The 19,882-nt window shown below is 40.6% G+C and overlaps 1 protein-coding gene across 1 annotated transcript in view; it reads left to right on the forward strand.

Moving 5' to 3' along the window:
* SLC6A1 (solute carrier family 6 member 1) overlaps window positions 1–19,882 on the forward strand; it is a 62,964-nt gene that overhangs the window by 23,057 nt on the left and 20,025 nt on the right. The window lies entirely within an intron of this gene.

The following is a 19,882-nucleotide window of genomic DNA, read 5'->3' on the forward strand; positions in this document are numbered from 1 at the left end:
TATTTCTTGGAGTTCCTGGGCTGAGGGTGGGAGACAGCATACAACAACAACAGCACAACATTTACACCCCCCCCAATAACTATAGTGACTCCAAGGAACCACAATGTCACACATCCATTCCACCCAGACAAAACTGAAATGGGGGAAAGTCTTGCAACTTAGTCCAGCAGAACCATTGTCATTTCCTGCAGCTGGGCTCTCAGTTCAGCCAGTGGGGAAACACCACAGAGCAGAGCAGTACCTAGCCACAAACACAACACAATGGCATTTGCGGAGCATGGTTGCATAGCGCCCCCCCTGCCAGCTTCAGGCTGAACTGGAAAACACCTGTGAGTTAGTTGGGATGCAGCCTTCATCATCAGCTGGCAGTGGCCCCCACCTACATCATCCCTACCTGCCCCACTCCTTCCTCGCCCCTTCAACATGAACATTTTTTAACTTTAACAAAAACAACTGTAGTGTAAACAACATCTAACAACATTAAAGAACATTCTCCCTCAGCACTGCAGCATAGCTAAGTTTGGCAGCTTTGAGTTACATGCTGGGAGTCTCTAACCTAACCAGTCCCTATCTAGCCTGTTTCTCCCTCCAGTGGCAATCAACATTTCTGGGGCATGTTATTAATTATCATAATAAATTTGTGCCCACAGGGTCTGTGACAGTTTTGGTCATTTTCTTTCCTGTTGTGGTGGGGGGGAGCCAAATTGCATTCCCTCTGCCACTGAGATCCACCCTCCTTCTGCTGGACTTTTTTCTACTTCTAAAAGTTTAATGTAGGGAAGAGCGCAATTCCCCAGGTCTTAGCCTTGCAGAGGATGCAGGCCACAAGGTGGGCTCACCTCATTCACTTTGGAAGTCCACTCCTGGGAAATCGAAGAGCCGAGAGTTGACCTTCAGGAAGACCAATTGTTCAACTCTCCATGGGAGAAGGCGAGAGCGATGTGGGCTGACAATGTCGCCCGCATAGGAAAAGACACGCTTGCTCTCCACGCTCGTCAGAGGGCATGAGAGGAGCCGCTGCACCTCGAGGGAGACATCTGGCCCAACCGCCTCCTTCTTAGCCCAGTAGCTCAGCGGATCGGTGGACAGCAACTCACAGAGCTCCGCAAGGTAGTCCCTGACCACTGCCTCCGCCGAATCCTCTCTCACACAACTCACAATCCCAGAGGGGCCGAGAGCCCACGGGAGCATCTCCATCTCCATGGACATTCCAGCAGTAGCTGCGGGGGGAGCCTGCTCAGAAGGGGCATGAGAGGGACCCGCAAGCCCTGGGTCCCCCGCCCATCCCCTCTGATGACAGGTGTCCCCTCCTGGCCTGCCTGTGCCTCATCCGCGCACAGAGGGCGTCTCTGGCTTGGGTGAGGTTCTTGTCCTGCTTGGCGAAAGTGCCCTCAATGTACAGGTTGCACATGGCCACCAACATGTACGACTCCTTCTGCATGAGAGGCGTTAGCCTGGCAGCTATGCCCAGCTGCAGCCTTCTCATGAGAGCGTGCACTGCTGGAACACTGTCTGCACGTGGTGCATCTGGGTCCACAAAGGAGGCCAATGAACTCTGGAGCATGTGCACCAGAGGAATGACCAGACCCAGGGTCGCTGTGTCAGATGAGACCATTACAATGAAGTCCTTGAAGGGCTTCAGGACCTCCATTGTCAGGGATGTGGTGAGCCAATCCTCCTGGCTGAACTCGCAGTATTGCTCTCTGAGAGCTACGCCTCAAGTGCGGCCTGCTGCTCCACAAAGCACTCCAGCATGGCACAGGTGGAGTTCCAGTGAGTGACTATGTCAGAGATCAGAACATGCTCTGGCATGCCTGCCCTGGCCTGCTTCTGGCACAGTTTGTGAGTGGATTTCACACTGCACAAGAAGTGACTCGTGAGCCTCTGACATTTCTGCAGGAGATACTAGAAGTCACAAGTCTTGGGGTCCTGGGGTTCTGAGGAGGAGCCCACCCCAAGTGCAGCTTTCACCACTAGGTGAAGCTTGAGAGCTACACAGTAAATATGCTTGTGCCTCACCTGCCGTGCCACTGCCCTCATGTTCTGGCCACCACCTGTCACCATGCATCCCATGGTGATGGTGCCCTCTCCTATACAGCCATCCAACTCCCTCCTCAAGGTGGCCGTGATGTTCTCCGCCGTGTGTGACATGTCAAGGACCTCAGTGTGGAGCAAGGCCTTGCAGTAGCCAACCCAGCATTCTCCCATCCTTCCCTGCCTAACTCTGGACACCTCACCCCCACCCTGAAGGTCTTCGGGTTGCCACTAGTGTGCAGTAAGTGAGAGGTACGCATCCTGCACACTTGGGCAGGTCCTGATGTTGGACGTGAAGTGTACAGTTTTCCAAGCAACGTGGGACAACTGTGCCTTCACATGGTCCCTGGCAGCCCTGTAAAATGAGGGCAGCACGGCCCTGCTCAATGTCGTGCGAGCAGGGATAGTGTACCAGGGAAAGGGATCACGGAGCAGCCCACTGAAGCTGAAGTTGTCTACTACGAAGAAAGGCTGACCGTCTACTTCTATCATATTGACAAGGTGGCACATCATGTGCCGGGTCACCTTCTGGATCCCCTCTCTGGGCACACTAGGGCCCAGCGCACCAAACTTCTCTGGCAGAGAGGCTTGGTGTCCCTGCCCTACGGGAACCCATAGGGGGAGAGCACTAGAGGAGCCTGCCTCCTTCTGGCTAGCTGGCAGCCATGTGGTGCCACTTGAACTCTCCCCTCTTAGAAGCACCACCTGGTGTTGTCTCTTTAGATGGTTCCTCATTCCAGACATGAAGAGATTGTTCACATCCCTACCATGACTGATCCATTGCCTACAATGCTGGCACTGGGCAAACTGGGGGTCCTCCGATCTCTGGAAGTGAATTCAGATATCGGAGGTAATAGGGGCACCACGCCACACAGGGGAGGCACTTATGGGGGCCCCAGCAGACACTTCCTGTGAGGTGCTTGGGCCAGACACACCGTGTCCCATGCTCGGCTGGGCAGTTGGAGATGGATGAGGATGAAGAGGCAGAGATGTGGGCACTTCCACTACAGTCTATTCCTCTTCCTCCAGCACCCTCTCCTCCTGCACAGCCATGAGAGACCTGCTGCTGGTCTCAGAGAAAACAGGGGAGGACCACCCAGTGGAGGGCTCCTCCTGCAGTTCCTCCAACATCCGACGGGTCCCTAGGGTGAGCAGGAACGCAGGGAAAGTCATGTGTCCCACATCCATCCTAGGAGACACCGCATGTTGCCCCTTCTCCAGCAGCTGGGTCTCAACCGCTGAAGGAGGGGGAGCCTCAGCAGCAGGCCCCTGCCCAGTGCCAGCCCCTGCCTCAGACACCTGAGTTAGGGGTGGCCCTCCAACAGCTGCCTCAGGAAAGAGAGCCTTGTGAACCCTCTTCCTGTTACCAGAAGCCAGGCTGGTGAATGGCAGCAGTGCAGGGGAGGGCCTCCTCTGCTCAGATGGGAGGATAGTCACAGCACTCCCACCTCCCCTCAACCCCTCTAGACTTACCTCTAGCCTTTCCCCTGGGGCCCCTCTCAGCTTTTCTATCAGCCATTCTTTCCCCTCCTTGAACCTACACTACCAGTTGTCAAGTTTTAAAAAAGAACCAAAAATTTACAATTTGGTTTCAAAACCTATCTACCTATTTCTAAATCTATGTGTCTTGTGGCTCTATTTGTTATTGGAGATGATTAGTTAAATATCTTTTTAAACAACCCTATTTATTTTTGGGAACCTTAACCTACCAAACAGCTGAATTCCTCCACAGGAATCTAGCTGGCCCTAAACTCCAATACAAACAAAAGCCTATTACAACTAATGTGCCCTGCCTGGCTTCAAGGGTGGCTGGGCAGTGAAACCCTAGTCAGGGGAGAACTAATGGGCAGCCTATTTATATATATAATTTGAACAGACCCTAACTCTAACTAATTCTTTTCCTACTGAAGCCTATTTATTGGGAAAACTACCCTTGGTCCCCTATCAATTTAGTTCAGAGGGCAAATATTCAGTGAAGGCCTAATGGTCTACAACTAGCCTACCTTCTAAAAACACTATGTAAACTATTCTGGGAAACCCAAAGTAGAACCAAACACAGCTAAACTAACAGCACTAACTGTAACAATTAAAAACAATTGGGCAACAATAAGCCCAAACTCTAATTTTAAATTCCCTTCCCTTCCCCGCCCCCCACCCAGACAAGCAAAATCCCCCCAATAGAAAACCGCAGACCAGTGGTGGTCAGGCAGGCAGGCAGGAATCCCCCAGGTGAAGTCCTCTCCTCCTCAGTGGCAGGCTGCACCAAACTGGAGATGAGAGCCTCTACAAGCTGCAGCAGCAGCGAGAGTCTCTCTAGTCCAGGAACAGAATGGAAGCAGGATAGTAATCCAAATACTAACTCTCTCCCAACAAATGGAAAAAATCAAGCCCTAACCCTTTAAACCTTTAAGGCCCAGGCCCACTAGAAAATAAAAGCTACAACTAAACTATAAACCCAAAACAAAAAACAAATGCCCCAGCCAGCAACCACTCAAAGCAAAAAAAATGCCACCACAAACACACACACAGGGATCCACACCCACAAAAAAATAAAGTAATTAAAAGTCAGGATCAGCTGGAATGTCCATAAACATTAACAATTATATTGATCTGGTGAAAATTCTCAAGATCAACATATTTTTTGCCAATAATAGACCTGATGGTGGTCCCTAGTGGGTCCAGAATGTACCCAGAATGACAGAATGCTTGGACTGGCAAGGAAGGATGAAAATTTTACACTATGAGGAAGAAATTTATTCCTCCTCAGCATTTTTCCTCTGAATTGCAAATTATGTTGCATGTATGGCACAATACTATGTAGTTTGAAAGATGACTTTGCTGGTACTAGATTATATTCATCAGGATAAAAAGAACGTAGCTTTGAGTCTTCTGTGAGAAACCATTGTATCAACAAAGCAGCAAATCAATACATCTTGCCACAGATTGTGGATCATGACTAGTGCCATTGTACTTAGAAGATATGTTTGGCTACAGTTTACATCCTTTACATCAGAATCCAAGGCCAGAATACAAGATTGGTCTTTTTGCTAGTGTGGGGCTGTTTAATTAAATCTACAACATGTTGAAGTACTTGAAAAAACTGCACTCCAAAGTACAATCTATGGGCTTAGCATCAGCTGCACATAAACCTTTCACTCAAAAAGACTGGTTCCACACCCACCTTGCTCAATTACTGCTCGTGCCATTGACTGTCTTTCTTCTTCAAGGAAGACTTCATCAAAACCATAGTCTTACATTCCAAATCCACTACTTCTGAATGGAACCTTTGATTTCTGCCAAATTTGTCAGTTTCATCCCTCTGCTTTCTACAAGTATCTGTCTCACTGGAAGCACATAAGACTGGATTATTAGGTTCTCATAATGAACACAGCTGTTTTGCCATAGAATACAACATAACCAACCATTTCTGTCTTCAGACTTATGACTCCAACTGTAATCCTTGAAGGAAGGGGTGTGTAGCGTTGGCGCCATACAAGATGGATGATTAAAAGTAAGCTCCATCTCTCCCTGACCCCAAAACCACAAATAAAATTGTCATTACATTCAAAATCAACCCAAAACAATCAGGATATGGGAAAACAAGACACAGACAGAAAAAAAGCAAAATTAAAAGCAGTCAAGAACTTACAGGATTTTCACCTCAGCCTCAGAAGCCAGTACTTCAAACAGAGAGCAGAAAAGACCAGTGCTTTTTTTAAAAAAAATGTTTAGGGGTACTCTCAGTACGCGGGAATTCCAACATTTTAAAATTTTTACTTTCTCCCATTATATTCACAAAATGTTTAGGGGTATGCATACCCCTGCATCGCCCCAGAAAAAAAGCACTGGAAAAGACACACTTAAAATGGTTGCAGAGGGAAGCTGGGTGAGTTTGCCATTGACTCCCCCTCGATCCTGCTCTATTGGCTTCCATTCTTGAAAAAATGTCCCTACTTATTAAACCACTAACAGATCAATTTGCAGATCTTAAAATAAGCATAAACAATGCCACACAGAAAGCAGACTGCTTTAGAAAGGAGTGAAAATACAGAAAGAGGTCTGGGAACTTCAAAGGGATAAGAGACAAATGCAAGAGAAAATATTGTACTTAGAACTCCAATCAAGTCAATCAAACCTGAAATTTAGGGGGTTTGATGAATATTTGATGGCCTCAGAGGACCTACCTTCCTTTTTGGCAAATTGGCTAGCTAATATTTTAAATTTAGAAGATGATATTGCCCCCTTAATAACAAGAGCTTACAGGATTGGCCCTCAGAGTCACCCAACCAGAAAAGGCCACAGGGATATCATGGCAGTCTTTCCTGACAGGAGAACAAGAAAAAAATACTTGACACTGCCAGAATTCAATCTGCACTTACATTTAAAGGTAATCCAATTTTGATTTTCACTGATTGATTTCCAAGTGAAATACTAAATAAAAGGAAAGAACTTAAAACAACAACAGAAGCATTGAAATGAGCTCATATCAGATACAAATGGGTAAATTACACAAAATTACAAGTGAGTCACAAAGATAAATTTCTCTATGCCACACACTATGATTCAGGTCTAATGCTGTTACAAGATGAAAATCTGGCTACACCTATGGATCTTGATAAAACATGCCAAAAAAGGAAACTAGCACAGCCATCCACTCCTCACAAGGAAAGTAAAATGATTGTTCATCAAAACTAATGGAAAATGCAGATGGATTCTAAATATAAAACATTTATCAATTTATTATTCTGTGGAAAGTTATGACTTTAATTTTATAATTAAATATAAAAAGCTTTATGTGGTTTTGGGGAGGGGAGGATTCTGTGTTTACTTAAAGTAGCTCTCAACCTTTTTTTTCATTTGTAGCCCTTCTAATTGGTGATAAAACCAATAACTAGAGTGAGAAGTTATTCTCACCTGTTTATAGAGGGCATTATAGCTGCTAGGTTCTACTTTTCATTCTGATTATAATATTACCCTTCTCTCTAAAATTCTACATTGCTTTATGCTAATCTAGATAGAAAGATCTATAACCTAGGTGATTCCTTAAGTTTTGAACATAATACTGGTACTCTTACAATAAATTATTATTTAAATAATTGTTCTGGTAGATATATAGATACAAATAGAAAGAAGGTGAGATAATTTTAAATTGATTTTTCTATAAATATGGTTTTTTAATAGTTGTATTTTTAAGGGGGAAATTGGGGGAGGGAAACAAATAAATGTATTATAACTATATTAATTGACTGTGGGTGGCAAAAGTTGTGTTCTAACTGCTATTTTGATTTAAAAGAGGTGCAATCTGTTTTAATAATCAGTGGAAGGGGGAGAAATATTTTATTCAGCTAATTAACTCTCTTATCGAATTACTGATCTTATTGATTAGTAAGTCTTTTTAATGTTATTGTAAAAAAACAATTGATATCTATTTAATTTTTTAGAAGTTAATCATTACTAATGATCATCCAAAAGGGGCACAAAATAATGAGGCACATCCCTAATTTCATTCAATGTTGAGTTTGGCCTATTTTGGTCATTAAAATGCCTATTTGGGCTCTTTAATATATGGTTAAATCACATGTCTGGGATCATTATTGTATTTGTGTAGCATGTACATTGGTTCAGTGGCAACAAAAATTTAGAATTTACAGTTGGGTATTGGTAAGTTATTACCCTGTATTAAGTTACTGTTGGTTATTTTCCACTATTGATACTGGATTGATCTATATCTTATCTATTATAGTTCAAAACAAAATTTGTAATATTAGTTGTCATTATTCAGCATCAAGTTATATAACTTGGATTCAGTTTCAGTACTATGCCAAAGGCTCCTCAAAAGCCCATGGTGTATCAGTTCTAATCTCAAAAAAAGTAGGTTTTCAGCACAAAGCAACATTAAAGGATTCATGGTAGATTTCTATTCGTAAAAGGATCAATAGAAAACCAATGTTTAACGTCTGCTGCAATATATGCTCCTAATAGCAATCAGCTCAAATTTATGGAGGAAACTCTTCAAACACTGACAAAATTCCAAGAAGAAAAAATGATTGTAGGAGGCAACTTTAACTTCATACTGAACCATGTCACTGAACATACATGTTTCAAAATGCTGAAAGGGAAAGGGAAAAATAAATTCACTCATTTAGCTGAAATAATCAACAACCATCAACTGGTGGACATATGGTATCTGATGCATATCTCTGAAAAAAATTACACCTATTTTCAGCAAGGCATAACATTTACACCAAACTCATTGACAAACCAAGTCCTAACTTAGGATATTGGAAATATTACGTAGTCTGACTATGCCTGGGTCAGTTGCACTCTATTATTAGGTCCTAAAACATAAACTGAAAAGAGATGGACTCTACATACAGCACTTCTATTTACTGAAAAGAATACTAAAAAAATAGATCAAGCTATCAAACAATATTTTAATGACAACATGAGAGAAGACACCTCACCGCATATAGTATGGGATGCCATGAAAGTGGTATTAAGAGGTCAATTAAGAGCAATATCTACACACTTGAACAAAAGTAAAAGAGCCGCTAGACAGGCATTAATGGATCAAATCAAGATAATTGAAACCCTGCACAAAGAAAGGGGAAGCAAAAAAGATATACCATCAGTATGCCTCTGTTCTCACTCATCAATTAATGGAAACTTGTAATATTCTAAAAACAGGAAATTTTCCCTCATCGTGGTCCATGGCATCAATAATAGTCATACCCAAACAAGAAAAGAACCTTCTAAATCCAGCTTCTTTCAGACTGATCTCACTGTTAAATATAGATTACAGAATTATAGCCAAATGTATCAATACCTTCATAACAGAATATATTCAATATCAGTCCAGCTTTATCCCAGGGAAAGAGCTAACAAACAATATATATAAAACCTTGAGCATACTTGAATCGTATAATCGCAGCAAATCAGAAGCTCTTTTTCTATTGCTGGAAATTGAAAAAGCATTTGACTCCTTAGAAATCCCATATCTATATGGACTTTGGAGATAACTTTAGAACCATCAAATCAATCTACTCTAAACCCACAGCACAAATCAAAGTGAATGGGTTAACCTTGGAATCTATACTCTTGGAAAGAGGGACCAAACAAGGCTGTCCTCTGTCACCAACGCTATCTGCACTTGCTTTAGAACCTCTTGTGGAAGCAATCTGAGATAATGATCAGATACAAGGAATAATGATTGCATCCAACACCTACAAGTTAAGCATGTTTGCTGACAACATGTTACTTACTATACATCAAAAATCCAGTAAATCTTCCCCAGCTTCAAGAAATGCTCTCAACATTCAGACATGTATCAGGACTGAAAGTTAATCAAACCAAATCTGGATTACTTCCCATTAATCTATCTCCTGAAACAGTGAAATTAATTCATCAACAATTTAAATTTGAATGGACTGGCAATAATCTACCTAACCTAGGGATCTTGATCCCTTCCACCTTAAACAACTTGATTAAGGTCAATCAATCACAGTATCTTGAGCAAAATCCATTCTACATTGGAAAGGATGTGGAGAAATGGGCATCTATGCCCACTGCTGGTGGGAGTGCAAACACATTGAAAAAATCTGGAAAGAAATCTTGGAACAAATAACCCACATAACTGGCTACATGCTCACAATAAGCCCTGAAATAATCTTTCTGGACCAATGGCAGAACTCAACTATACCACATATCAGGTGCGGTCTCATAAAGATATTCTTGGTGGCATCGAAAATTGCAGTCGCTTCCAAGTGGAAATCACAGAAATCTCCTACGCTAGCAAATTGGTGCTCTATGTTATGGAACCACTACAGTATAGAGAAAATCACAGATGGCCTCTTTCAAGCCTGATATATAGCCCAGAACAACAGATTTTACAGAAAAATGGCTCCCCTTCACTGAACATATAGCCAAGAATGACAACCAAAAAATCCAGTGTACCAAATAATGATATGAAAATTTCAAATCTATGAACATTCATGACTATACATCCAGTCAGACCTTGCATAAAAACAAATGATATATGCAAAGAACTTATTCAATCATTTGATTCATCATGTTACATCTTATCCTCCTGAACAATCAACAACAAAATAAAGCTTTCAATCTAACATCAAAAGAATCCTTGAAGGAAGTCATAGCACTGCAAAAAAAAGATGCCCCCCAAATCAGATATTTTTCTCAAAGGAAGATTAGCCATTATTCACATTATTTTGCTGTTTCCAAGAAGGAGGGTGGCATCTGACATATTATTATTATTAATTTTAATTAAACAAAAATTATTAATAAAAAGCATACAATAAATTACAAGATAGCATAGATTAACAAGTAACAATTGGTAACTAAAACACAACCAATAACCAAATAACAATACTATATACAATGTAAAGTAACAGTGAAAAGGCTTAAATTCTAAGAACTACATTATAGCAATTCAAAAACAGATTTGTGAAACTTTGATACAGCCCAGATATTATTGTTTTCCAGATATTCAAAGAATGGAGACCATTTCTCCTGAAAATTAGTGCTTTTGGGAAAGTGCTCAGCTTGATAAATTTTGTCACTCAATTTTTCCGCAATGAAATTATCCCAGATCTTGTTATGCCGGACAGATAATGTTGGAACACTATTACTTTTCCAATAAGTTGCAATAACGCTCTTTGCAGCTGTTAACAGGCTTGTTATAAGGTCCTTTCTTATTTTGAGAATGAGTAGGTTGCCCCATTGATCCAAAAAGATTAATTCAGGCTTTAGAGGGATTGTGTAGTTAGTGATGTCTTTAATCGAAGTGAGGATTTTCTTCCAAAAATTAACAACATGTTGGCATTCCCACCAACAGTGAGAGAATGTTCCAACCTCCCCACAGCCTTTCCAACACTGAGGGGATAAAGAGGAGTAAATTTGTGATAGTTTTTTAGGGGTCAAATACCACCTGTTTATGATCTTAAAAGTTTGTAGTTTGATAACAACTACTGGAGAGTTGTTTGAATTTGAAGACCATATTTTGCGCCATTGTTCAGATGTTAAATTAGTTTTGCAATCATCTGACCATTTAGTTTGATAATTTAGAGTCTTTTGGTTACGTGTATTTAATATAATATTGTAAACTTTGGTTATTAGGCCTTTGCAAGACAATTGTTGAGAATCTAATATTTCTTCAAATTCAGTTTTAGACGTATTCATTATTTGATTAACATTGATTCTGTCTGTTAAGCTTTGAAGTTGCAAATAGAGGAGCCATTGAATCTTTTGATGTGTCTTTTGTTCCAGTTCTAGTTGACACATAAGACCATTATGCGTTGCAATATCTATCAATCTAAATTTTTGTGTTTGTTGCCAAAACTGATAAAATGAGTTATTCAGCCCTGGTTCTAGCATGGAATTTAATATAATTGGAGATAATCTAGAGATATTTGGAAGAATTTGATCCCAAACCTTTAACGTAGCATTTAGGAAAGTATATTTTTTTATTTTAGAAGGACGATTACAGGGTTTTTCCCAAATAAGTTCAAGTAATGATCTTTTGATTAATAAAGGCTGACAGATAAATGCCCATGAAGGAAGATTGTTGCTTGACATCAATTGAATAATGTTTATTAGTCTTGTAGCAATTTGGTATATATTTAAATCAGGGTAATTGAACCCACCATTCTAAGATTTACGTCTAATCGTTTCAAAAGCAACTCTGGGTTTTTTATCCTGCCATAAAAATTTGTTTAATATATTTTGCCATTGAGATAAGTATGTGTGAGATATATAAATGGGTATCGCTCTGAATATATATATTAATTTAGGAAGTATAAATGATTTGATGAGATAAAATCTATCTAGCCATGAAAGATTTATACTATTCCAATTAGTTATACTGGATTTAATTTGAGTTATGATCTCTTTATGATTTATTTGCAGTATGTTGCTAATATTAGCTGAGATATTTACTCCTAAGTATTTTATTTGAGAAGTTAATTTAAATTTGAATAGTGCTGCTATTAATTTGTCTGTATTTTCATCAGTATTTAGCGGCAGAAGATATGATTCACTTTGATTGACTTGTACCAGATATTAGTCCAAAATCAGATACAATTGGTTGTAGATGTTGGAATGACGCTAAAGGATCAGCTAAGTAAAGCAGCATATCATCTGCAAACAAACTTATTTTAAAAGTGTTTGTATCTATGCAGATTCCCTTCACTGATTGTCTTTCTCTTATAGCTACTGCCAAATGTTCTAGGGCAATGGCAAATAGTATTGGTGAAAGTGGACACCCTTGTCTAGTTCCTCTGCTAATATTTAAATTTTCTGAAGTTCTACCATTGATTCTTATGTTTGCAATAGGATTGGAGTATATCGATTTTATTGCGGTGAGAAATTTAGAGCCAAATCCAATATATTCTAGAATATTGAGTAAATAAGGAACCTCTTGGGAGTCAAAGGCCTTCTCAATATCTAAAGATAAGAATGCCGCCTCAGTATTATAAGCTTTATAGTGTGTTATTAAGTGCAGTGTTTTATTAATATTATCTGTTATGTTACGAGTAGGAATAAAACCTGTTTGATCAGAATGTATGTAATTGGAGATAAATGAGTTTATATGCTTTGCCAAGATGGCTGTAAAGATTTTATAATCCTGATTTAGTAAGGAGATTGGGCGACTATATTAATCATATTAGGGATAAGAATAACAATCTACAATTCAAAACTGTAGACATTATTCAAGTATTTAAGGACTTTTACGAATGTCTTTATACTTCTAAAAATCCAAACATCAACAAAATATCATTCTTTATGAATTCACTTAAGGATCTTAAAAAATTAGAATGCTATCACAGCAAGATTATGGATAACCCTATAACAAATACTGAAGTAATAGAAACTATAAAGCAACTGAAGAACAATAAAGCTGCCAGGCCAGATGGTTATCTGTCAGAATTCTATAAAAAATATGCCACTCTACTTTCAAAACCTTTAACTGAAACTGACCAATTATTGACCTTGGATGAGTGAACAAGTTTATAACGCCAAAAAAATTCAAAACAATATTCTTGTCCAAGATCCTAATCCTGTCATCCAAGGGGATTATTTTGTTCAATAGAAGGATGCATATTTCCATATAGTCATTAGAACTTAACATCAAGTTTCTTTGATTCAATACTGGACAAATCAACTTTCAAGAAAAGGTTTTTTCAGTTTACCTTTCTATCACACCAGAGTTTTTATGAAATGCATGATTATGGTAACAGTGAATGTCCACCAGAGGGATGTAGCTGGTAGTCCCCACATAGATAACAGGCTACTACCAAATATGTCTTTTCCAAAATCTCCAAATTACCTTATGTCTGCTAGCAGATCTCAATTTAATGTAAATGTCAAGAAATCCCACTTCACTTTATTCCTTTGTGCATCTTTTGATCATCAGAGCAGTTCTTGATTATATATAAGGCCAACCTTTTCTTCCTTATGACTCTGAGTGTTCTCACGAGTCAGAGTTCACTTGATTCAGTGGTTGAATTGTAGATCCATAGCATTATTTATGCTGAAAGTTACAAGCAACAAAGGATTTGAGTCCAGTGGCACCTTAGAAACCAATCAGATTTTCAGAGTATAAGATTTTGAAAGTCAAAGCTCCCTTTTTCAGCAACAAAAGGCAGAGTGGAGGGTTATTATAAGCAGAGGTCAGTTGGAAACAAAAAACAATCAAAGATAAATCCTGACTGTTAAAGTTGGACAGAGTAGAGTTAACATAAAACCAGCTTTTCAGTACAATCTTTAACAGAGTTACCCCTTGAAGTCAATGGGCTTAGAAAGGTGTAATTCTGTTTAGGACTGCACTGCTAATCAAGGAAGATGCAGTGCAAAACAAGATAAATGGAACATTTAACATCTGTAAAAGGCTACACAGAGCTAGTAGCACCTTTGGGAGGGGCTGTGACTCAGTGATTGAGCACCTACTTGGCATGCACATCCAAGGTTCAGTCCCTGGCATCTCCAGTTAAAAGGATCAAGTAATAGGTGATGTGAAAGATTGCCATATGAGATCCTGGAGAGCTGCTATCAGTCTGAGTGACTTTATCAGTCATGTAACTTTGATTGACTGATGGTCTGATTCAGTATAACTTTGATGGACTGATGGTCTGATTCAGTATAAGGCAGCTTCATGTGTTCATGTGTTCACCTATAGTGAATGGAGAAAGCCAAGTCCTTGTTTGATCCTGATTGAGATTTCATGATGAATCCTAATTCAGCACTTCTGTGCTGTATTCTCCCTTTGAAGTTTTTTTTGTAGAAATATAATATGTCCTGGAACACTGGGCCACTAGTTTCTTCTTGTGTCTGTGGCTGCCCTGTTTGTCTATTGTAAACAGCAGAACTTTTAATCACTTAAAATATTTCATAAGATCAGAGCATCAGAGTTGGAAGAGGCCATACAGACCATCTAATCAAATCACCTGCCCGATGCAGGAACATCCTAAAGCACCCCGACAAGTGTTCATCCATCAGCTCCTTGAAGACTGCCAATAAGGGGAAACCCACCACATCCCTAGGCAGCCAATTCCTTTGTTGAATTCCTCTTAATGTGAAGACATTTTTCCTAATATCCAGCCGGTACCTTCTCTCCTGTAGTTTAAACCCATTGTTTCAAGTCCTATCCTCTGTTGCCAACAGGAACAGTTCCCTCCCCTCTCCTAAGTGACTGCCTTTTAAATTCTTAAAGAGAGCAATCATGTCTCCCTGCAACCTCCTCCATCCTGAACATTTCCCAGTTCCTCAGTCTTTCCTCATAGGGCTTGGTCTTCAGGCCCCAATCATCCTGGTTGCTTTGCACCCATTGTAGGACAATGACATCCTGTGATTTGGATGTTATGCCTTTGTTGATACACCCCAAGATTGCATTTGCCTCTTTCCTGCTGCATCACACAGACTGCTTATATTTCTCTTCCCATCTACTTGTATTCCAAGATCTTGTTCTTGTTCACACCGCTACCCAGAAGTGTATCACTCATCTAGTATGCATGCTTTGCATTTTTGTTACCCAGGTGCAGAACTGGCACTTATCCATGTTAAGTTGCATTTTATTCAACTCTTCCCACTTTTTTAGTATGTTCAGAACTTGTTGAATTCTATCTCTGTCTTCAAGAGTGTTTGCTACTCATCCTAGTTTGGTGCCATCTGCAAATTTAATGGGTAATCTCTTCACATCCTCATCCAGATCCTTTATAAAAATATGGAAAGCATTGGGCCCAGAACCAAGCCCTGTGGCACTCCACTGGACATCTCCCTCCAGTCAGACATGATGCTGTTGACAACTACTCTTTGGGTGCAGTTATCCAGCCAGTTCCCTATCCATCTAACCATTCTAGAGTCCAGTCCACAGTCCCCCAGTTTACCCATCAGAACATCATGAGGAACCTTGTCGAAAGCTTTACTGAAATTCAGATAAACTAAATTGACAGCATTCAGTTGATCTATAACTTGGTCATAGGAGGAGATGAAGTTTGTCTGGCAGGACCGACTGGGAACAGATCCATGCTGACTTCCCCTTATCATCACGTTATCCATCAGATGCTTGCAGATTGATGACTTTAGTATCTGCTCCAGTATCTTCCCTGGGATAGAGGTCAGGCTGACTAGCCTGTAGTTCCTTGGTTTGTCCTTTTTTTCCTTTCTTGAATATTGGGATGACATTTGCCTTCCTCCAGTCGTTCAGCACATTACCTGCCTCTAAGAGACCTGAAGATGATAAACAAAGGGTCTGTAAGCTCTTTCGGAAGTTCTTTAAGCACTCTCAGGTGCATCCCATCTGGCCCAGGGAATTTGTACACATCCAGTGCAGAGAAACACTGGTTCATATAATTAATAGTTCATCCATAAACTAAATCACAGATATAACCAATATCACAGTTGCAATGAGAACATAAGATGAGAACATAAAATGAGATAAGGGATTACTGCAAATCTCTAAAAATTCATATAAATGTACAAAAATGCAAGCAAACCCAGTTCTTTATGGTTCACCTTGCTTAATGGTTTTTTTTTGTTGAAGTTATATGATATATTATTTGTTTATTTATTATTGTATAAACTCATAAATGGATTGAAATAATGGTTGTTGTGGGTTTTCCGGGCTGTATTGCCGTGGTCTTGGCATTGTAGTTCCTGACGTTTCGCCAGCAGCTGTGGCTGGCATCTTCAGAGGTGTAGCACTAAAAGACAGAGATCTCTCAGTGTCACAGTGTGGAAAAGATGTAGGTCATTTGTATCTACTCAGGAGGGGTGGGGTTGAGCTGAGTCATCCTGTAAGAGTTTCCCAGGGTGTGGAATGCTAATGGCGGGAGGCTTCACTGTATCCTGAGGAGGTTCTTTTGCATATGGATTGGTACTTGATGTGCTAATCTTCTCTGCAGGGCTATTGTCGGGGATAGAATGTTTTGTTAGCCTGGTGTTTTTCAGAACTGGAAACCATGCTCTGTTCATTCTTAGGGTTTCTTCTTTCCTGTTGAAGTTTTGCTTATGCTTGTGAATTTCAATGGCTTCCCTGTGCAGTCTGACAAAGTAGTTGGAAGTGTTGTCCAGTATTTTGGTGTCCTGGAATAAGATACTGTGCCCTGTTTGAGTTAGGCTACGTTCAGCCACTGCTGATTTTTCAGGTTGTCCAAGTCTGCAGTGTCTTTCATGTTCTTTTATTCTTGTCTGGATGCTACGCTTTGTGGTCCCAATGTAAACTTGTCCACAGCTGCAGGGTATACGGTATACTCCTGCAGAGGTGAGGGGGTCTCTACTGTCTTTTGCTGATCGTAGCATCTGTTGTATCATCATCATTCTACCAGCTGATAAAGGCAATGCTACAGTGATCATGAAAACAGAGGAATACAAAAAGAAGATTTAGGAACTCCTGGACCCCTCCACCTACAAAAAACTAAAACGAGATCCCACTTGCAAAATCACCAGGCTAACAAATGCGCTGATCAAGAATTCCTCACTACATCCCGAAACGCACAGAAAACTATGCAAGACTGAAGCACAGCCACCTAGACTATATGGACTCCCCAAAATACATAAGGATTCAGTCCCACTCCGACCCATTGTGAGTGCCATTGGTTCACCGACATATGAATTAGCTAAACATCTGGCAGAACTCCTGCAGGACCACATCGGGAAAACCTCGTCTTACATCAAAGATTCAGCAGATTTCATCAACAAAATCAGTTCTCTGAAACTCAATCCACAAGATATACTTGTCAGTTTTGATGTTGTATCCCTGTTTACCAAGGTTCCAGTAAAAGACACTATTGCACTTATTAATCAGATTTTCTCAGAGGATGTAACAGCCTTATTCCACCATTGTCTGACAACCAGTTACTTCCAATGGGACAATGAATTCTATGAACAGATGGATGGGGTGGCCATGGGGAGCCCACTCAGCCCAGTTATAGCAAACTTCTACATGGAACATTTTGAAAAAACAGCTCTAGAATCAGCACCCCACAAACCTAGTGTATGGTTCCGGTTTGTGGATGATACATTTATCATTTGGAGCCATGGGGAGGAAGAATTGATGGGGTTTTTGAATCATCTCAACAACATCCACCTGAACATACAATTCACAATGGAGAAAGAAATCGAGGGAAAACTCCCATTCCTGGATACCTTGGTCATCCGCAAAGCAAACTTTCAGTTAGGTCACAAGGTCTACAGGAAACCAACTCACACTGATCGGTACTTACACAAAAACTCCAATCACCACCCCCGAGAGAAAAGAGGCATAATGAAAACATTAGTGGATCGTGCAAGACGGATATGTGAGCCACACTTTCTCAATGAGGAAATTAATCATCTAAACCACGCACTTCAGGCAAATGGCTACTCCAGAAATGAAATCCGAAGAGCAATCAAACCCAGGATGAATCAAAAAACCAAGGAAAAACAGTCTCCTACAGGAAAAGTGTTTTTGCCATATATCAAAGGAATTACTGATCAGATGGGAAAGCTTATGAAAAAGCATAACCTTCAAGCAGTATTCAGACCCACCCGAAAAATACAACAGATGCTACGATCAGCAAAAGACAGTAGAGACCCCCTCACCTCTGCAGGAGTATACCGTATACCCTGCAGCTGTGGACAAGTTTACATCGGGACCACAAAGCGTAGCATCCAGACAAGAATAAAAGAACATGAAAGACACTGCAGACTTGGACAACCTGAAAAATCAGCAGTGGCTGAACATAGCCTAACTCAAACAGGGCACAGTATCTTATTCCAGGACACCAAAATACTGGACAACACTTCCAACTACTTTGTCAGACTGCACAGGGAAGCCATTGAAATTCACAAGCATAAGCAAAACTTCAACAGGAAAGAAGAAACCCTAAGAATGAACAGAGCATGGTTTCCAGTTCTGAAAAACACCAGGCTAACAAAACATTCTATCCCCGACAATAGCCCTGCAGAGAAGATTAGCACATCAAGTACCAATCCATATGCAAAAGAACCTCCTCAGGATACAGTGAAGCCTCCCGCCATTAGCATTCCACACCCTGGGAAACTCTTACAGGATGACTCAGCTCAACCCCACCCCTCCTGAGTAGATACAAATGACCTACATCTTTTCCACACTGTGACACTGAGAGATCTCTGTCTTTTAGTGCTACACCTCTGAAGATGCCAGCCACAGCTGCTGGCGAAACGTCAGGAACTACAATGCCAAGACCACGGCAATACAGCCCGGAAAACCCACAACAACCATCATTCTCCGGCCGTGAAAGCCTTCGACAATACATGGATTGAAATAAATTAAGAACTCTTCATTCTCTCTTGAAACCTGAACTTCTAAAAAAAAAGTTTCAGGATTATTTCCATTTTTTCCCCTGTGGTTATACAATGCACCTGTTCTACATTACAACAGGGTTGATACTGAAAATGGCTTTCCTATGGAATATAATTCTTATTGAAGTGTGTTGAAATGCTAACAGTTATCACAGACTTTCCAATGGTCACCAGAAATAGAGATCAGTGGTATGAAGAATAACAGTATGATGGAAAAATCCATAGGCTGCCTTCTTATTGTGTAATAGCGATCATTTGCCACAAACAGGCGGTTTTCAGTGGCAATCTTCCTAATGAATGAAATATTTACTCTCCCATGAAAAAACTGAAACTTAGGAATGGTGAGAAGATTGGCATGTACATCATTGTACTTCTGTGACTATAAATTATTACGGGACCAATCCTAAACAGATCTATTCAGATAAGGGTGATTCCGCATGAATGGTTTTCCCTGCTTCAGTTTCTAAATGACCTCGATTTTTTCTTGTGTTTCCACATGTGGGAAGGCAATCCTAGCAGCAGATTCGAAGTCGCTGCACGTTTTGTCCGTTTTTTTTTCCATCCTGCTTTCCCCTGACTTATTTGTCCATGCGCAGCAGATTAGGGATTTTAGTCATGCGGAATTCTTTATCCGATGTTCTCCCCACCCTTGCCCTTTTCTCTCGCCCTTCGAATCAACTTAATTTGATTGGCCAATCATGTTTTCTAAACTACACCCACTACCCTTTCCCTTCCCCTCTTTTAAAAAAAAAAATGTAAAAAAACGTTGCAACGTTTCTACAAATCTATGCAGAAACATATCCTGTGTCACATGACAACAGCTGACCAATAACAGGTCCATTTTACAACACGCCAAATTTGTTACTTGTTGCTCGCTGACAGCTGACAGCTTCTGAGGTAGAGTGAAAGTGTGATGGAGGGACTTCAGCATTCAACTAGTGGTCTAGGCATTTCATGGAGGGAGAAAGAGACCGTCCTCAACACAACACCTATCACTAAACCACACTGCTTACGA

This window comes from Eublepharis macularius, chromosome 4 (assembly GCF_028583425.1).
Source record: "Eublepharis macularius isolate TG4126 chromosome 4, MPM_Emac_v1.0, whole genome shotgun sequence".
NCBI lineage: Eukaryota > Metazoa > Chordata > Lepidosauria > Squamata > Eublepharidae > Eublepharis > Eublepharis macularius.